The 8,075-nt window shown below is 36.6% G+C and overlaps 1 long non-coding RNA gene across 1 annotated transcript; it reads right to left on the reverse strand.

Annotated features, from left to right (window-relative positions):
- Positions 1-760: 760 nt before the first annotated feature.
- Positions 761-5,503, reverse strand: LOC116677668 (uncharacterized). The gene is made up of 3 exons (XR_004329038.1): positions 5,493-5,503; positions 3,326-3,330; positions 761-887 (listed from the first exon to the last, which is right to left on the reverse strand). It is a non-coding gene; the product is annotated as an uncharacterized LOC116677668 (long non-coding RNA).
- Between the last annotated feature and the right edge of the window lie 2,572 nt (positions 5,504-8,075).

Raw genomic sequence — 8,075 nt, forward strand, 5'->3', positions numbered from 1 at the left:
ACCTAAAAATTTTGTGGAAACGGCTTGCACTCAAAACTTTCAATTTAGTACAGTATGGTAACATTATATTTTTGAGTACACTATACATAAAAAAATGTGTCACATGAGTCTTATTTGAAAGAAAATTTATGTCACTTTAACATAACTTTTTTAGTCATGCAACAATAATAATTTGTGCTTTCTTAACATATAATTCTATGTTATATTAACATAGAATAATCAGGTTACTTAATGTGTAATTATATGTTTATGAAACACAAAAAGTAATGTGTCATAACTTGTTAATTTTATGTACAAACACCACTTTTGTATTGTAATTTTAAAGTCAAGTTAACATAATTAGTGTAATTACTCAACTATATTCCTATTTGCTTACTCTACTCAAAATTTATATTTTTTTAACACAAACATAATTATGTGACAGAATAAAATTATTTTGTGTACAAATAACTAATGCGTATTAAAGCCTTACAGTTGACTTAACATAACATTTTTAATTTTCCAAACAGTATTTTGTGTGCAAACAACACAAATATGTTAACATATTGTGACACATTTGTAATTGTACATTTTAACTATATATTTTAGGTTGTTTACACATATTTTTTGGTAACTGATTGCACTCAAATAACTTAATTTAGTACAGTAGGATAACATTAATGTTTTGAATACACTAGACATAAAATAAATGTGTCAAATGAGTCTTATTTGAAAGGAAATTTATGTCGGTTTAACATAACCTTTTTAGTCATGCAACAAAAATTATAGTTTTCTTAACACATAATTCTATGTTATATTAACATAGAATGATCATGTTACTTAATGTGTATTTAGGTTTATTAAACACAAAAGGTGATCTGCCCTAACTTGTTAATTTTAGGTACAAACTTAATATGGTGACATTTGTAATTGTACATTTAAACTATATATTTTAAGATGTTTAACCCTTTAATTTTACAACACTTCTCAAAATCTGTGCATCAAGCATAAAATAAGGTTTAAAAACATGTAGAAATATTGAGCAAAATGTCTATATTCCATGCTAAATGTACCTGCTAATTCAGCAAAATTCACACCATTGTTGTACTTAAAAATCTTTCATGTCAGCTCAACATTCTCACTGCTAATACAAAATCCAAGATTATGTAAGCAAAGATCTGAACATAGTGGTGTAAACTGTATTTTTATTTTAGCATACTGCAAAATACAGCCCATCACTGCAACAAACGGGACACAATAACATTGTAAAACAATTTGGCTGTGGGGCACCTTTCCACTGTCCAAGTCACATCCAGGAAACAATGTAAAGGGTTTAACAGTTCAACTTTAACATAACTTAACACAACTTTAACCCTTGTGTTGTCTTTCTGCCAAAATTGAAAATAAACACTTTTCCTGACGCTTTTTATCAGTGTTTCTAACAACACAACCTAACACCAACTTATAACCTTTTAGTTTTACAGTTATTTTGGGAATTTATGTCAATAAACCTCATTTATAGGAAATTATACCTAATGTTTGAATTAGAAAAAGCAGAAAATAAGAATTATTTAGACTAAAATTAAAGCAATGTATGTTGATGGATAATCACAGACTGGAATATGTCAACTTTTACTCAATACTATTTCAAAACCTTCCTTTTTTCCCCAAATACTATAAAATTGAATACGACGCCCCAAAATTGGCCATCAAATAACCCCAAAGAACGTTGTGGGGAATCAAACATGTTATTTTGGGTAATTACAATTGGGTACTTAAAAATAACATCGATATAGGAAAACTGATCAATTTGACCAGAGGACAACATGAGGGTTAACATGTGTGCAAATACATTTTCTCCTCAGCTAGTTTAAAGTTTGTTTTTTAAGGACAGTGTTTTTGGTCTTAATTTTTCTCCGTCCACGTTCATTATGACTTTCTGAATGAACTCAAAAGTATACATCAAGCCTTTGGGTACTCAGCTTGTAGGACGTACAGCAAGCCATACAAATACACAAGTGCATCAGGCCAACACTCAGTTCCCTGCAAGACAACCTTATCCTGGAGGATGACCTTGACATCACGAGGATGGAATGGCACCATGGTTACATCCTCACTGTCAGCAATGATGGACACAATGGCAACAGGGCTCTTTATGGTAGCATCTTGGTCTGCACTCTCCTGGAAAATATGCCCAAAAATGTACTATTACAACTTTGTCTCTACTCTGTTGCTGACACAGCCGTTTTCATTTCCAATGTAAAGTATATCAACACACCTTGCATGTGTAGAACAGCTCTGTGTCATCTTCTTGCAGCAGCAGTGGTAGACACCGGAGAAGTGCTATGCGGCCAACATTGACATCTTGTGTTTCCTGTAGTGACAAAGAAAAATGTGAAACAAATGTGAAAAATATCAACTGGATACTGTATATTAACACTTAGTTGCAGACATCACTTTTCAGATTTTTCTATGTCCCAAATACATAAACTTGTCCGATACAATACTAATATCTGAATGTAAATTAGGGATGAACCCAAATTTTGGCAACTGAGATTAATCGGCCTAAAATATCACAAAAAAGCACTTGCTGTGTTCAAGAATAAGTAAAAAAAGCTGAATACCACTTTTTCTTCTAGGACCAGTGTTAATTTGTAATTTGTATTCTTTTCAATGCACTTGTGTAGGCGTACATCGTTATATTGTGCTTGGTATAATGTCTACTGGAATTTTAAAGTTTTGTAATTAATTTTTACTTTGATTTCATTATATTGTGCTTTGGCCAAGAATTTCAATTGCATCAAAGCATCCCTAATGTTATATAACTGACACATTACTACATTATGTAGCTGTAGCCTACACAATTTGACACACCTTTTACATCAGTGTCTAGATTCCAAAACTAAAAAGGTCTTGTTTCAAAACCATAAAGATGATTAGCTAAAATTATGTATAGGATATGAATGTTAAACTGTGAAAGTCCACTCCTAATTGTACAGGTATTAGAGCATGGAACTTCTTTCCTCACAAATGATCTTTGGCTATGTACAAAAGTTTACTTTTGGCAGGTGATTAACTTGCTGCTATGACCTGCCACTGGCAACATTTGCCATTTTAAGCGGAGAAAGCTGTGGTGGCTAAATATGAAAAGCTGTTAAAAAGGAAGAGGGGAGATAACAAATTTGGTGATTAATAGTAATCCACTTTTCATGTCACATTTACAAGCAAAATGCTTGCACTGTAAAGCTAGCAAGCTGAAGTGGACTTAAAAAAGTAGAGTATCATAAAACATTATTGGATTTTATCAGTTATTGAAGTTAGTATTGATCCAGTAAATTTGCTTTACCAATCCTATGATCTGCTCAGGACTTTTCCATTATTTACCTCAGAGTATGCTTTAAAATGGAACATATCTTCTGGGCACTTCGACCAGATTTTCCCTCCATCCCTCTGGCTAAAGCAAGCAAACGATCCTTGTGTTGATCCAATCCAGCATAAAGGTCATCTTTCAGCCGCTGGTTGGTGATGCGTTGATATTCTGCACAAACCTGATAAAAACAGTGACCTTAATCACTCACCCATTACATCAAAAACAAATTTACTTATCAATCTATGCACCACTGATAACCAACACAAAATATTAGTACAAAAATTAAATCAACTATAGCTTTAAAATACATCAACTTCATTTACCTGATGTTCCAGGAAAAGAGCTGGCCATTTTTCTTGAACATCAGCTACAGACGGACTTGAATTTACAATTTCAAGCCTTCTTGGAGCAAAAGTCTTGGTCATGTTGGTGTCTATCATAGATAAATCTATGCTGTCTTTATCAGTGTTCTCCATTTCAATCAACATGGCAATTCTGAGCATTTCCAAAGTCTCCAATGTTTCCCCCTGAGGAAGCTGTGGTAGATAATTAACTTCTCCACGTCGTGGCCGCTTAATTGAAGCATGTGGGGAAGCTGCATTAGGATTGGCTCTGCTCCTCCTACCACTGTTAACTTTGACTTCTGGGCACCCAGATTTGCACAGCTTGCGTCGGTAATTGCTCATTTTGTTTGACAGGCTGTCCTTCCAGCCATCCCAACCATTTTTGGACCCCTTCTCCTCTAAACATGGATGTTTGAGCACCAAAGCCTCAGCAGCCTTATAGATTTCACTGCCACTTGGGTAAGCTTTGTACTCGTAGATGGCACAAGCCATTCCATCAAGGATCTTGCTCTTTTGCTCTTTTGTTAAAGTCAGGCGCCTTCCATGCTGTTTTGCAGTATTTGCTTCACTTAACAGAAACTCTATATCGTGTGAAAATATCGGAACAGGAAATACTTGTTGCCATGCAGAGGTTCTTCGGGGTGTTTGGCTGCTTGAACTTTCCCCACTATCACTAGCCCAGCTTGATGTTGAGCCAATGTCATGCTCCAATGTCTTCACCAATTTTGCTGTACCCATGTTCGGTATTTCCTCAATCTTGCTTAGATTCACGAGCTGGTTATTAAAGTCAGGATCCTCAAATTGGACTATAAAATTGAATGGGATGTCCAGTTTCTGGCGCAGCAAACTGGTCAGCTGAGGGACAGAATCTGGACGACGTTCAAATGTGACTCTTTCAATTCCACCCTCTGGTAGGATGACACGTAGACGAAATGTCTCTGGTTCTGCCATGGCCCTACAACTGAGAAGAGTACAGAGGTTACAATCCATTTTCTTAGTCTTTGTGGGTTGCACATTTAGACTTTGTTAATGAGGTTATTTTGTTTTTTCACCCATACAGTGTTCTGTTGAAAACCAGTCTCCATTCCTCATTCTTCAAAATAATTATAATGGCTAAATTACATTTTGTAACTTCAGGTTCACCTAGTGCCACTTGCATTTAGTCCAGAAGAATGAAGTGCTTGATGGTGACATGGAGTTCTGATGGCCTCTTTATGTCATGTGAATCTTGTGCAGTCACCTCATATGCACGAAGGTGTTCTCTGAACCAGGACTGGTAATTCTGGCAGTCAAACAAAACTTGGTCATTGACAAGAAGTATATCCACAATCTGTTTGAAGTGGGGTAACCCCTCTTTCAGTCCTGTACACACAAACATGCCACTGGCATAGCAAATGCTGTCTATGGCAATTTTTGAAGTGTGGTACACTGTGGTACTGTTTGTTATCTGATGTATGGCACTCTGGGCTTTTGGCGTAAGTGTGTTAACAAACACATTTTTCACAGAAAAGGTCTCCACTGAGGGCTTGAAGAAATTGGGTAATGACAAATAATAGGCCATCAGTTGCTGATGCTTGTAAGCAAGTGTTTTAGGGATGTTTTTGAAGTTCTGAGCATCATGTACTATTTTCTTAAACACTTTGTGTTTCCCCTCAAATCTAATGGTCCAAAAATGCACAAGAGGCCCAAAACAGCGAATCATCTGTGGATAGTGCTCAATGTAATGGTGTTTTGGGCGCAATCTGACATTTGGAAACACCTCCTGGAATAACTGTCGATGGTCAGAAATCTTCATTGACAAGTACTGTAAAACATCTTCTGTAAAAACTGGGGATAAAACCAATTCCACCAAGTCCTTTAAATCCATTAAGATCTGCCAAGCTTTGTCGTCTGCAGGAACCACAGTGCCAATAATGGTGGGAAGAAGTCGTATCAGTGCCAAATTTTCATGACCATTGCCCCCAATGGTTTTCCTTCTGGAAAAGCTTTTGGGAATAGCCTGTGGCCGATCAACTTTGTCAGCATTCTCAAAAGGAAATTGCAAGATAGCTTCATTCAACTGTTCCAGGGAGAAACATTTTTTTTGTATTAGCTCTTGTAAACACAAAGCTAACTCCATTGGTACCACACCTTCTAAGAAGTCATGGAGGATGTCTGGAGGAAATCCACTTGTGGTATGAAAGTACTGTAGATGCTGTGTAAAACAATTATTGGCCTTTACACCATAATCCTCCATTACATTGCCAGTTTCAATGTCAGTGCACAACTGGTCATGGCTTTCCTTTGTCCTTAACTCAAATGATGTTGCCTCACATCTCTGAATTTCTTCTTTGGATGCATAACAAAATCTGCAAGGGTATGTTCCACTGAAGTTTTCTTTAAATCCTGCAAGTCCATGTGCGGCTAAATTGTCTGCCACAACACACAGTAATGTCCCATGAACATTTTCGCCAACACTCTCCACAAAGACACCATCGCTTTCTAGGACTTTCAAATCATGCAGAAGAGGCTCAAACACCTTTTCGTAGCCACAAGTCTTCAGGTCATTTGAATTGCAGAGTAAACCCAGCTGTGTAGTGTGCAGAGCTACACGATGTTTGTATGGAATGTTTGCAAGTGCCCAATAAACAGAGCACATTTTGTGTTTCTTCCTTGATGTGCCAAGTGGATTGGCCACCTCAAAATCATCAATATAGAGTTGAATGGCAAGTTTTAAATTCTCTGATGACAGCAGCTTATTGCCTTTACAAAACAGACCATCACGATAGGTTGTGTATTTGCCATCTTTTTGGACAGACAACTGCAAAATCTGCTCCAATACATCCCTTTTTTTGAGAAGCTCCTGCAACATGTTGAGGATTGGGACATACATAATTGAATATTTTGCACCCGCAACACGATACTCAATTGGTTTCACCAGAGGGAAATTTTGCTCATAGTAAGATTTTCTTCGTTTTGCTGTTGACAAAGGCCCGTCTCTTGAAGTGCAGCTACTAAGCACATCATTGGTGACAACTGCATTAACAATTTCCGCCACAACCTCACTGTTGACATTACAATTGTGTTTCTGTAGTATTTGAGTCACTGTGTCTTTAAGTACTGCACTGGAGAGTGACCGCAATTGATCCAAGCCTTGTAACATTTCTTGAGTAGCAGTCTCTGAGACATGAAGGACAGTTTGTGTTTTCAAGAGGAGAGAAGCCAAGTTGTCTTCAAGCTGTTTCTTCAGAAAATCTATGTTTTCACTTTCTTCATTTGGTTCATCATTGCTGCTACAAACATCATTCGAAATGGCCTCATCATGGGATTGTGTTTGTCTTAAAACTGTGTCCTTGAAATCATTTATCCCAAATGATTTATGGTTTCTTGATTTGTGAGAATCAAATGTTGAGCAGACGTTTGACTGGAATGAACAGTCTTTAAATGGGCACTGTACCATTTCATGTTTCCTTAAATGTTGTCTTAAATGTGATACAATGTCTGGCCCATAAGGTTGTGTAAAAGTACAATTTGAACAGTGGAAAGCAATATTTGGATCATTTGCTGGCTTTGGTTGGGGCTGGGTGTGTATTCTGGTAAGATGAATTTTCAGTGCATTTTGAGAAGCAAACGTGCACATACAGCTTTCATACAAACATGGCAGCGGGCTGATTCTGCTGTGCTGACTGTGTACAAGATGATAATGACGGAGAAGACTGTTTTTTGATTGACAGTGGAAATCACAGAGTTTACAATTCCATGTCATTTTGAAGCCTTGCAACAATCTGCAAAGAGATTGAAAAATTGTGTTCACTTACATTTTGTTGCATGCAATGTTCTACATAATCTATCTACTGTACACTCTAAAGTAACCACAAGATGCGTTGTTGCTGTTTAACTTACCATTTGTTGCTTTAGGCCTCACTTGAAGCTGTAAAGGACTTGCTTTCCTAGGACAGAAAAAAAATATGTTCAGTCTGCTGAGCAGAGGAAAGAAAATGCACTAAATAACCCCTCCTGCATGACATGTCAGCTATGCAGTGGCATAAAAAGTACAATGTGTCTTATATTTGGTGTGTAGTCAAAGTATAAACTTGCATAATATGGAAATACTTAAGCACAAGGATCTTAAAATTGTAGTTAGGTAAGCCTACATGAGTAAGTGCACTACATTGTTTTTTTCCAACTCTAACCAATAAATGTTTGATATAAACATTTACTTAATACTAATTACTAACTACTTATATTTACAATTGAATTAACATAGTAAACATTTAACATTTTTTCCAATCGCAAAGGTTTGTACATTCAAAGTTAAGTCAAATGGCAAAGTGCACACACACACACACACACACACACACACACACACACACACACACACACACACACACACAAAAAAACAA

Source organism: Etheostoma spectabile, unplaced genomic scaffold (genome assembly GCF_008692095.1).
Source record: "Etheostoma spectabile isolate EspeVRDwgs_2016 unplaced genomic scaffold, UIUC_Espe_1.0 scaffold00005615, whole genome shotgun sequence".
Classification (NCBI taxonomy): Eukaryota; Metazoa; Chordata; class Actinopteri; order Perciformes; family Percidae; genus Etheostoma; species Etheostoma spectabile.